The 11,803-nt window shown below is 42.9% G+C and overlaps 1 long non-coding RNA gene across 1 annotated transcript; it reads right to left on the bottom strand.

Annotated features, from left to right (window-relative positions):
• Nucleotides 1–1,644: 1,644 nt before the first annotated feature.
• On the bottom strand, nucleotides 1,645–9,572 carry LOC142476747 (uncharacterized). Its single transcript, XR_012791956.1, has 5 exons — nucleotides 9,449–9,572; nucleotides 8,365–8,462; nucleotides 6,688–6,798; nucleotides 3,266–3,375; nucleotides 1,645–1,894 (listed from the first exon to the last, which is right to left on the bottom strand). It is a non-coding gene; the product is annotated as an uncharacterized LOC142476747 (long non-coding RNA).
• Nucleotides 9,573–11,803: the final 2,231 nt, after the last annotated feature.

Consider the following 11,803-nt stretch of genomic DNA (forward strand, 5'->3'; position numbering starts at 1 on the left):
ATTGTAAACCAATCCCCTGTGCTTAAGGTTAAGAATAGAAGGAGAATGGTTTATAAACTGCTGTCCACCCATATATCCTTTGTCTTCGTTTGCTGATATGGTTACCTGATATCACCTGAATGATTTCCTCACTGCTGAAAGAAATGCTACATCATACTTCTCATTCCCCAACCCTTAAGTAAGTGTACTTCTTGTTCGTTACTGTATTATCTGTTGTGTTCACCTATATTCTAAGGAATAAATACAATTTATTATATCTTAAGCCTCGTTCAGTTCAAACCCAATTATTTTTGTGTAATATTAATAAGCCTGTGGAAGCTATCGTCACAAGGAGGTATTATAGTGTGTATTGTGGGGAGAATTAGTGTGTGTGTTGTTTGGGAGTGATATTCGGGAGGATTGTGTGTGCAGAAGGAAGAATGAGTGAGGGGGGAGTAAGGGAGCAGGATTGAATGAGAGGGGGTCATTGAGTGATAGCGGGGAGGGGAGGGAAGAGTGAGGAGAGTGGGTGTAGGAGGGAGCAGTGCAAGAGACCGTCGGGGGCAGAATACATGGTGAGAAGGGAGGCTGCCTAGAAGCATAAAAATCTACTTCACCACTGTTCTGTACTCTCTTCAATACTCTGTGTTACAGATCTCTCTGGCAAGAAATGGGGTCCAATGGCAAAGACTGCTCTAAATAAGATAGTATAAATGAACACAGAGAGAAATTCCAAAGAGTAACCCAAGAAAATACAAGTGAAATCTAATCGTAAGGTAATTAGTCCCATTAAGTGAAATACATAAAGGAATAGTCCATAAAAAAGCACAAAGGAAAAAAATAGGAGTACTTTATTGTGATGTTACATTTCAGAGAATATAAAATTATAGGAAAACAATTCCACTTTGTTCAGAAAACCAGAAAGTCTTGGTCCCAGGTGGACTGAATTTTTATTGCAAATAAGTTCCTTAATACACAAGTAAAGAATATAGTTACTTATTCTATTCTCTACTGTAAGACGTGCCACATTGCCCAATATTTGGGTACAGTGCCCAGATTGTGACCATGCACTACAGAGGTGAGATTCCCCCAACTCCAATTTGCTACACACTCCAAGAGAGATTATTGTGATCAGAGGTGGAATGAGAGGGGTGAGAAGGGTCGCTGCCCAGGGAGTAGCCTGACAGGGGGTACAGAAATCTCTTTTGGTGCATATATTGCGGAGCTGCATTGATTGACTTGTCAATCAGCTCTGCTGCCTATCCCATTGACATCATGATCCGGCACTGTGATCAGCTGCAGCGCTGACCCAGGTGTGTTAGTGCAGCACTTTACAGGGAGGGAACAGAGGTTGTGGATGACAGATGCTGGGGATAGGCCATGAGTACGGGCCAGAGTAAGGTGGAGACTTTCTGTACTCTGCATACAGGACACTGCATGCATGACAGTGTCTGTGTGTGTGTGTGTGTGTGTGTATTCCAAGTGTCAGTGTGCATAAGTAAGTGTGCTCTGTAAGTATGCCTGTGTGGCAGGTATAGGGGGGTGGTTCAGCTGGAGGAACTTATCCAGGCACAAAAGCACATAGATGCCCCAGATTATACCACCCCAAATGCTGATAATATCCTGCTGCACTTTACAGAAGATGATGCAGATGTCAGTGGGTGGTGGGTTCATTAAATCCATCCATCATATCATAGCCACACTGTGCATATGATGTACTGAATCAATCACAGGAAGACATCTCCATGGTAGGGGTAGAAGTTAACAGAATATGTCCAGCACTGTGGTGTGTAGCCCATAAATAATAATTGTGCACATTACAGAACATACTTGCAACTGCAAGATCATTTTGCTGCTTGTAGTGTTTGCTCTTGTCCTGTGCAGTGTTGTCGTAGATCCGTCTCTTCAGTGTTCACTGCAATAAAAGTAAGACATTGCATTAATATTACAGAAGTTTGGGAGCTGAAATCCCACTATGCTGCAGACATTTTCCCTTTGCATAAGATTCTTGTGATTATATCTCAATGATGATCAATAACAACTACATCATAACACAGCCGCTCAATACAAAATATGTATTTGCTATCAATGGTCATGGAGGCCAAACGTCACACAATGTACAGATATACTGCTGCGGCCGAGTTTATTCGAGCATTTGCCCGTTCTTGGCCGCAGCAGTAACCTGGCGCGCGCCGGAGGGTGCCGGGCGCACGCCGAAGCAGCGGAGGAGCGCCCTCCGATCGGGGCTTTCTCCCTTCCGCTGCCGGGTCCGTCGGGTCCCCCGGAACCCCCTGCCGCTGTCCCCCACATCGCGGGACACCAGTGCTCCCTCGGGGAGCCCTGGACGCGCGTGCAGGGGGCGCAGGCACCCGATGACGCGTGACCGTGCATCGGTGATGCGCGGCACGCTGAGGGAGTGCGGCTAGCACGCCGGGGCATCCCCCGGCTTGCGGTGCTAGCCGTGCTTCAATAAAACGTGTCGGTAGTGTAGCAAGGATTATTTCTTCCTCTGGTGCATTATGATGGGATGTGTTGTAAGATTCTGCATTATTAGCATCACTGAATCTTTTGGAAACTGAGTAATATTCTATGTTTTAATGCAATATTATGGATGATCAGCCGGTAAAATAAAGCTTACTGTATCTGTAGCCATGCTCTACCCATGATGTGCTGAATCAATGACTGCAGAGTGATTCAGAGTGGTAAACATGACTGGAACTCATCTCTGAATAGAGGACAGAACAGCAGTGCAGAGTAGGAGGTGAATGTATCTCAAATGGAAGACTTAGTAGCTGTGTGGGGAGTAGACAGTACAGACTGATCAAATAAATAGTTAAAGGAGTATCTTCAACATTACTTGGCTTTGTTATCAACATTGAAGTTTCTCTTGTTTTTTCTGTTCTTTAAATCACTACTACTGATGCCATGTGTAACCTGTACTGAGAGATATACTCTACTGGTCTAGATGAAACCATATGATGCAAACAGGATTCATCCCACTCCAGATTCATATGATTGCACCACTTCAACCTTTAATAAAACACATAGAACTACAGCAGTGCGCTACTGCACATGTTCTTGTTATGAATGGTAGTAGATGTGGTCCTTGGGTCAATACTTCATACAGCAGCCACACTCTACTCATGATGTATTGAATCAACAAAAACCTGCATGGTACAGATCACAGGAAGGGTAGAGTAGAGGGGAATATGTCCAATGCGAAACCCTTAGCAGCTGGATTGTGTGGAGTCAACAAAACGACAAATACTAAATGAGAAATATACACATTGCTTATCTGTCTCTGTGTAGTCATTTTCCTCCTCTTCAACTGTCTTTCAAAATTTCTCTTCTGACAGAAAAGAAACACATGGCTTCAATATTCACTGTTCTTCCCTCCTGAAATAAAAGTTAAGCATTGCATGGTTATGATCATACATACAATGAACCTTGCGCCAAACCATGTGATCCAAAGTAAATCCACCTCCCTCCCATAGCTGTGTTCCTTCTAGAGCTTCTACCACACAAGTCATTAATGTTCGTGACACTGTACTGCAGTCACAGTCTGCACACAAAGTACTGAATCAATTACATCACACTGAAAAGGCAGTCTACATGATGCAATAGTTAACCATAATAACTCTGTCATGCAAATGACAGGAAAACCTATATGTATATCATTAGGGGAGAGGGGAAAAATAATTAAAAAATAAGTGCGAAAAATAAAAACAGATTATAGGAAAGTAAATCCTTGCCCTGGGAACTTTACAATCTAATAGAAATGTTAGAAGACTTAAAGAGAGGCAGCAGTTGGGGGAAGAAGTGCAGTAGATGACAATGCTTGTCCTTAATGGTGGGTACAATTAGTAGAAAGCACATCTTGGGAACAATAGTTGTTAGCAGTGACTGTGGGTGTGGGACAGTAGCCACGAGTCAAAGTTTTTTAAATGCTTGATTTAAGTCGTGAATTTTAAGATTGGTTTTACATGTGGGTGGAAGAGGTTATGTTGGCATATACTGAGTGTGAGGAAGTTTCACATGTACGGTGCAGTGATGGAAAATGGTTTCAGGCAAGTGAGAGAACAGTAGAGGTGAAAGAAGTTTACAGGAGACAGTTATGGTTATAGTGCAAGAGACAAGCAAGGGCATAACGAGAGATCAAAGATGATATGCAAGAAGGAGCAGATTAATGGAGAGCCTTAACAAAAAGGTAAGGAGGAGAACTTTGTAGGTGATACAAAAACTTGATGGGATGCCAGGACAGGGATTTAAGGAGATGAGCAGAGACTGTTGTGGGAGAAAGTGAGATAATTCAAGCAGCAGAGTTTTGCATAGGAGAAAGTTGTGAAGCATGGAGGCCTGTTAGTAGTATGTTAAAATAACCTATAGGATAACAGTATACATTGGAGTTTTAGCAGTAGGTTGAGAGGGGAAAGGGAAGATCTTGGCAATATTACAGAGAAAGAGGCAACACATTTTACCCATAGCCGTGCATGTGAATGGAGATGGAATTGAAGAGCCAAATGTTACTCCTATGCAACATGTTTGATGACAAGATAGATGGTAGTACTGTTTACTGTGATGGAGAAAGGGGATAATATGAGCCCAGTGTTAGACATTAAGTTTAAGGCAGTGGAGTGCCATCCATGAGCATATAGCCAGGAGACAACCCAAGAGTAGGGACTGGATTGCAGGAGTGAGAACAGGGGTGGATAGATTTGTGTGTGTATCATCCGCATAGAGATTATATCTAAGGCCAAAAGCATTGATGAAGTCACCAAATGATAGTATGTAGAGAGAAAGAGAGATCTCAGAACAGAGCCCTGATGTATACCCACAGACAGATCAATAGAAGACGAAGACATGTTAGCAACAGAGATGGAGAATGTGTGACAGGAAAGTTATGATGAAAACCAGGATAGAACTTTGTTACTGATACCAAGAGAGAGTTTAGAATATGAAGGAGGAGAGTGATTGAGAGCATCAAACGCAGCCGATAGATCAAGTAGGATTAGTAGGGAAAAACCTTGGGAATTAGCTTTAAGCACAGTCTGTAGAACGTGCTGTACGAAAGGCAGGTTGTAAAGGATCCAGGAGGGCATGTGATTTAAGAATGTTGACACTAGCAATTAGAAGGCAAACAGCATGAGGGATACAGAGCGGTAGTTAGTAAGGCACATAGGGTGTAGTTTGTTTCTGACAAAAGGGTGACCGCTACAGGCTTAAAGTAAGAGGGCAAAAATCCAGAGAATAGGGAGAAATTGAAGATGTGGGTGAGAGTGGGGACTAAGAGATGCAGTAAGGTGTGAGGGGATACGATCTAGAGGGCATGTGGTAGAGGGAGAATAGAAGATGATTAGCTTCCAGCTCTGTAAGAGAAGAAAAGGAGTCAAGTGCAGAAGGAGATTTGGGAAGAAGGAGAGAAGGGGGAAGGGACAGAAGGAATCTCCTTTTGGGTGGCATCCACCTTGCCTCTGAAGTAGTCAAATGCTTGAGGAGAAGTGAAGGAAGGATGGCAAGTGGGAGGAGAAGGTCAGTGGAGGGAGTCAAATACAGAGAAAAAAAACAGCGTAAATTAAATTTGAGTGTTGATGAGTGTGGAAAAAAGTAGTGTATTTAGCCCTAGAGAGCAGCTTTATACAGGACAGGAGACATTTTTACTGTAGAAAAATCAAACAAAGTGTGAGATTTCCTCCGTAGGTATTAAGAACAGCGAGTGGAAGTGTGATGAGTGTGTTTGGGAATTTAGCCAAAGGTGTGGGTTAGAGGGATGAGTGTGTCAGAGCCTATAGGGGGCATATAGATAGGAGGATAGCATTGTAAGAGTTAATAAGATTGTTAGTTTAAGCAGAAAGAAAGAGAGAGAAGAGAGAAGAGAGGTTAGAGTAGATGTCAGAGGAGAGTTTAATTAAGCAGAGGCAAATCAGTGGGACAGGTAAGATGCGGTGAGGGGAATGACTGATTGTGACTGATGAGAGCAGAAGAGGTTATGTACAACTAGAGCCTTGTTAGTAAGAGTGGACATTCCAGAGGGCACAGGAGAAGGGAAGAGAAAAGTAAGGAAAGGAATGTGGATTACATTAGATAGGTTAACACTCTTAGTAGGGAGGCCTGATGTGTATATGAGCCGGTCCAAGATTATAAGAGATATCCCCCAACATCAGCGAGCATAGAAGGAGACACAGAGATAGGTGTAGAGAGAGACAGAGATAGGGATATGTAGAGAGAGAAGGGCGTCAAGAGAATGAGACAGATAGGCGTAGAGAGAGGAGACATAGAGAGAGGGGGCTTTGAGAGGGGGGCGTAGAGAATGAGGGAAGGTGGAAGAGAATAGGATGTGCAGGAGTGCATTTCATTGAGCAGTGCAGAAATAGCTGCAATAGAGGTCTGTACAAATGGTGCTTTGTGTAGACACATGCAAAGGTAGGGGAAGGAAAGTGTATAGAACATGTGGATAAAAGCAGGAGTGTGGAAGTTAGAGAAATTAGAAAAGTTTTACAGAGGAGTGAGGAAACAGTAAACAGAAAGAACAAGAGAGAGGTTACATTGGGATGACGTGCTGTGGTAGAGAGAAATGCTAGGAGAGAGCCTCCAGATATTAGAGGACATGAATTGAGAGAGCAAATGTATAAATCAAAACCGGAGGGGGAGGTATAGCACGAAAGCTTGCACAGCAGTTGATGAAGATTATAGTCTTAAAGTTGCGTGTACCTGTCAGGGCACTCAAGAAGGTCAATGCTCACAAGTGCAGAGTTCATGAAGAAATGCTGAATCCAGTTCCCCTCCAATTTAATTTTAATATAACTTTTTCATTCTTCATTACTGCAAAAAGCAAACAAAACAAAACCACATTGCATTACTATTTTCAAAATGGATTGAATGACATATTCAACAGTAACTGTGTGATGCCAATATTGCCTTCTCACTCGTAGGCCAGTACGGTCAGGTACCCAGTACTGATAAAACAATAAGTGCCCGTACTAAGTACCAATATGAATTATAAGGAAATGTAAAATCTCCAGGTCTCTCTCCATCTCTGCAACAGATATATGGATAAGCCCATATTAAGGCATCACGTGACCGGAGCCGTCACTGACTGGGTATACGCAAAGATGCAGGGAGATGCAAAGAAAGGGAGGGAGAGAGACAGGGAGAAGATGGGAAACGGAGGGAGGCACGGATGGCAGGCCTCTCTCTTTCACTGGTGCATGCAAGGAGCTGGTCCCAACATCCACAAAGTGTGTGTGTATTATTGGTTGTGTTTTATGGCGGTAGGAGGATAGTGTGTATATTGTGTGTGTGTGGGAGTATTATATTGTGTGTAGGGTATTATAGTGTGTATATTATGTTGAGGTGCAGAGGAGAGTGTTAGATTGGGTATCTTGTGTTAGGGGGTATTGTGTATATTGTGTTTAAGACTATAATATTATTGGGGAGATTATTATTGAGGAGGTATTAAAGTGTGTATTGTGGGGAGTATTAGTGTATGTATTATTTGTGGGTGACAGATGCTGTGGGTAGGCCAAGAGTACGGGCCAGACTAAGGTGGAGACTTTCTGTACTCTGCATACAGGACTCTACATGCACTGCAGAGGTGAAATTCCCCCAACTCCAATTTGCTACACTCTCCAAGAGAGAATATTGTGATCAGAGGTGGAAGATGAGCAGGGTCACTGCCCAGGGAGTAGCCTGTCAGGGGGCATGGAAATCTCTTTTGGTGCGTATGTTGCCACGTGGCATTGATTGACCGGTCAATTAGCACTGCTTCCTATCACAGTGACATGATCCGGTGCTGTGATCGGTTGCAGCGCTGACCAAGGTGTGTTAGTGCAGCAATTTACAGGGAGGGAACAGAGGTTGTGGGTGACAGATGCTGGGGGTAGGCCAAGAGTACGGGCCAGAGCAAGGTGGAGATATTCTGTACTCTGCATGCCCATCCTGCATGCCCAGGACTCTGCATGCATGCCAGTGGCTGTGGGGTGTGTGTGTGTAGGTATGCCAAGTGTCAGTGTGCATAAGTAAGTGTGCTGTGTGTGTAAGTAAGTTTGCCTGTGTGGCAGGAGGTGTAGGGGGGTGGGGGGCGGGGGGCGGTTCAGCTGGAGGACTTTACCCAGCACAAAAGCACATAGATGCCTCTGATTATATCACCCCAAATGCTGATAATATCCTGCTGTAGATGCACTTTACAGAAGATGATACAGATGTCATCAGTGTTTGGTGGGTTCATTAAATCAATCCATCATATAATAGCCACACTATGCATATGATGTACTGAATCAGTAACACCAATCACAGGAAGACATCTCCATGGTAGGGGTAGTGTTGAAGTTAACAAAATATGTCCAGCACTGTGGTGTGGAGCCCATACATAATAATTGTGCACATTACCAGAACAACATATTGTCAACTGCATGATCATTTTGCTGCTTGTAGTGTATACTCTTGTCCTGTGCAGTGTTGTAGTAGATCCGTCTCTTCGGTGTTCACTGCAATAAAAGTAAGACATTGCATTAATATTACAGAAGTTTGGGGGCTGAAATCCCACTATGCTAATGACAGTTTCCCTTTGCATAAGATTCTTGTGATTATATCTCAATGATGATCAATAACAACTACATCATAACACAGCTGCTCTATACAGAATATGTATTTGCCATCAATGGTCATGGAGGCAATATGTCACACAATGTACATATATAGCAAGGATTATTTCTTCCTCTGGTGTATTATGATGGGAGGGTGAGATTCTGCATTATCAGCATCAGTAAATCTGTAGGAAACTGAGTGATATTCTATTTTTTAATGCAATATTAGGGTAAAATAAAGCTTGCTGTATCTATAGCCATGCTCTACCCATGATGTGCTGAATCAATGACTGCAGAGCGATTTAGAGTGGTAAACATGACTTGAACTCATCTCTGAATAGAGGGTAGCACAGTAGTGCAGAGTAGAAGGTGAATGTATCTCAAATGGAAACCCTTAGCAGCTGTGTGGGGAGTAGACAGTACAGACTGACCAAGTAAATAGTAAAAAGTAGTAACTTCAACATTACTTGGTTTTGTTCTCCACTCCTGTTTTTCTGTTCTTTAAATCACTAATACTGATGCCATATGTAACCTGTACTGAGAGTTATATACTCTACTGGCCTAGATCAAATTAAATGATGCAAACAGGATCCCTCCCACTCAAGATTCATATGATTGCACCACCTCAACCTTTCATAGCAATAACATAGAACTGCAGCAGTGCGCTACTGCACATGTTCTTGTTATGAATGGTAGTAGATGTGGTCCTTGGGTCAGTACTTCATACTGTAGCCACACTCTATTCATGATGTATTGAATCAACAAAAATCTGCATGGTACAGATCACAGGAAGGGGTGGAGTAGAGGTGAATATGTCCAATGCGAAACCCTTAGCAGCCGGATTTTTTGGAGTCAATAAAACGACAAATACTAAATGAGAAATATACACATTGCTTATCTGTCTCTGTGTAGTCATTTTCCTCCTCTTCAACTGTCCTTCAATTTTCTATTTTGCAAGAAAATGAACACATGGATTCAATATTCACTTCTGTTCTGCAGTCTTTCCTCTTGAAATAAAAAAGTTAAGCATTGCATTATTATTATTATAATTATTATTGACGATACATACAATGAACCTTGCTCCAAACCATGTGATACAAAGCAAATCCACCTCCCTCCCACAGCTGTGCTCCTTCTAGAGCTTCTACCACACAAGTTATTCATGTCAGTGAAACTGTACTGCAGTCCCGGTCTGCACACAATCTACTGAATCAATGACATCACACTGTGTCACACAATGTCATGCTAACGACAGGAAACAATCTTTGTATATATCTTTGTATATATAATAATAATAATAATAATAATAATAAAAAAAATAAGACAGGACAGACACTCCTACATTGCAATCAATAGAAAATAACTGGGACAGGCACTTCAAGGATGCATACGGTCCCGGATAAACTGTAGCTACCTATACACGTGTGCCTTGTCTCTAGACTCTGCATATATCTCTATTTATATACCACCCATTGTGTACTCAGCGCTTTACAAGAGAGACCAAAAAGTACAGGAAATTATTATACAATAAGTTCAACAAACAAAAACAGACAATAGGAAAGTAAATCCCTGTCCTGGGTAGTTTACAATCTAAGAGAAATGTAAGGAGACTTACAGAGAGACAACAGGTGGGGGAACAAGTGCAGTAGATGACAATGCTTGTCCTTAATGGTGGGTACTTGTAGTATAAAGCACTTCTTGGGAACAATAGTTAGTGACTGAATGAGTGACAGTAGCAACGAGTAAAAGCTATTGAAATGCTTCATTTAAGTTGTGAATTTTAAGGTTGATCTTAAATGTGGGTGGAAGAGGGTATGTTGGCATATACTGAGTGTGTGTGAGTTTCACAGGTAAATTGATGGGAAAGGGTTTCAGGCAAGAGAGCGAGTGCGCAGTAGAGGTGTAAGAAGTATAATGGAGACAGCTATTAGTAGAGCTTAGGAGACGAGGAAGGGCATAACGAGACCAAAGATGATATGTAGGAAGGAGCAGATGAATAGAGAATAGTGTTGGACTGGGTCCTCAACTATAAAAAAATGGGTAACGGGTACCCGGCCAAAATGAAAGGTTCTACCCGGTCGGGTACACGGTTTGGCACTTACCTTCCGGGTGGCGGTGACATCTAGGATCAGCAGCAGTCCTGTGACGGTGGCAGCATCTGTGGTGTCTTCAGCCGGCGGGGGAGCTGCAGGCTCACAGACACAGCTTACCTGCTTCGGTGCTGTGGAAGTGATTCCTGCAGCTCCCCCCGCCAGGTGAAGACACCTCTGATGCTGCCAACATCAGAGGACTGCTGCTGCTGATCCTAGATGTCTTAGGAAAGGTAAGTATAAAAGATTATTTCCAGCTGCCCTGACATTACCCGACGCCGGGTATTACCCGGCCAAGTCCACTTCTCAGTGGCCGGTTTCGAGTAATGTCCGGGTAGCTGGAAATGTGTCGGGTAACGCCGGGTACTCGGTACACCACTAATAGAGAACCTTAACAAAAAGGTAAGGAGGAGAACTTTGTAGGTGATCTGAAACTTGATGGGAAGCAAGGAGAGGGATTTAAGGAGGAGGAGGAGATGAGCAGATACTGTTGTGGGAGAAAGGGAAATTATTCAAGCAGCAGAGTTTTGGATAGATTGCAAATGAGAAAGTTGTGAAGCAGGGAGCCCTGTTAGCAGTATGTTAACCCATACGATAAGGGCATGCATTGGCGTTTTAGCAGTAGATTGACAGAGAAAAGGGCAAATCTTGGAAATATTACAGAGAAAGAATCGACAAACTTTAGCCAGTGTCGTGAATGAAGATGGAAAGGGAAGAGTCAAATGTTACTCCTAGGCAATGTGCTTTCATGACAGGATGATGGTAGTACTGTTTACTGCGATGGAGAAAGGTGATATTAGGCCAGATTTAGGGGGAAATATGAGGAGCTCAGTTTTAGACATTAGGTTTAAGGCAGAAGAGTGTCATCCATGGAGGATATAGCCAGGAGGCGACCCGAAACTAGGAACTAAATTGCAGGAGTGACGGTAGGGTGGATAGGTGTGTGTATCATCTGCATAGAGATGATATCAAGGGCCAAAATAGTTGATAAGGTCAACTAGTGATAGTATGTAGTGAGAGAGGTCCCAGAACAGAGTCCTGAGGTATACCAACAGACAAAACAACAGGAGACAAAGACACGTTAGCAACAGAGATGGAGAATGTGTGATGGAGAAGTATGATGAAAACCAGGATATAAGTTTGCTGCGGATA

Source organism: Ascaphus truei, unplaced genomic scaffold (assembly GCF_040206685.1).
Source record: "Ascaphus truei isolate aAscTru1 unplaced genomic scaffold, aAscTru1.hap1 HAP1_SCAFFOLD_1695, whole genome shotgun sequence".
Taxonomy (NCBI): Eukaryota; Metazoa; Chordata; class Amphibia; order Anura; family Ascaphidae; genus Ascaphus; species Ascaphus truei.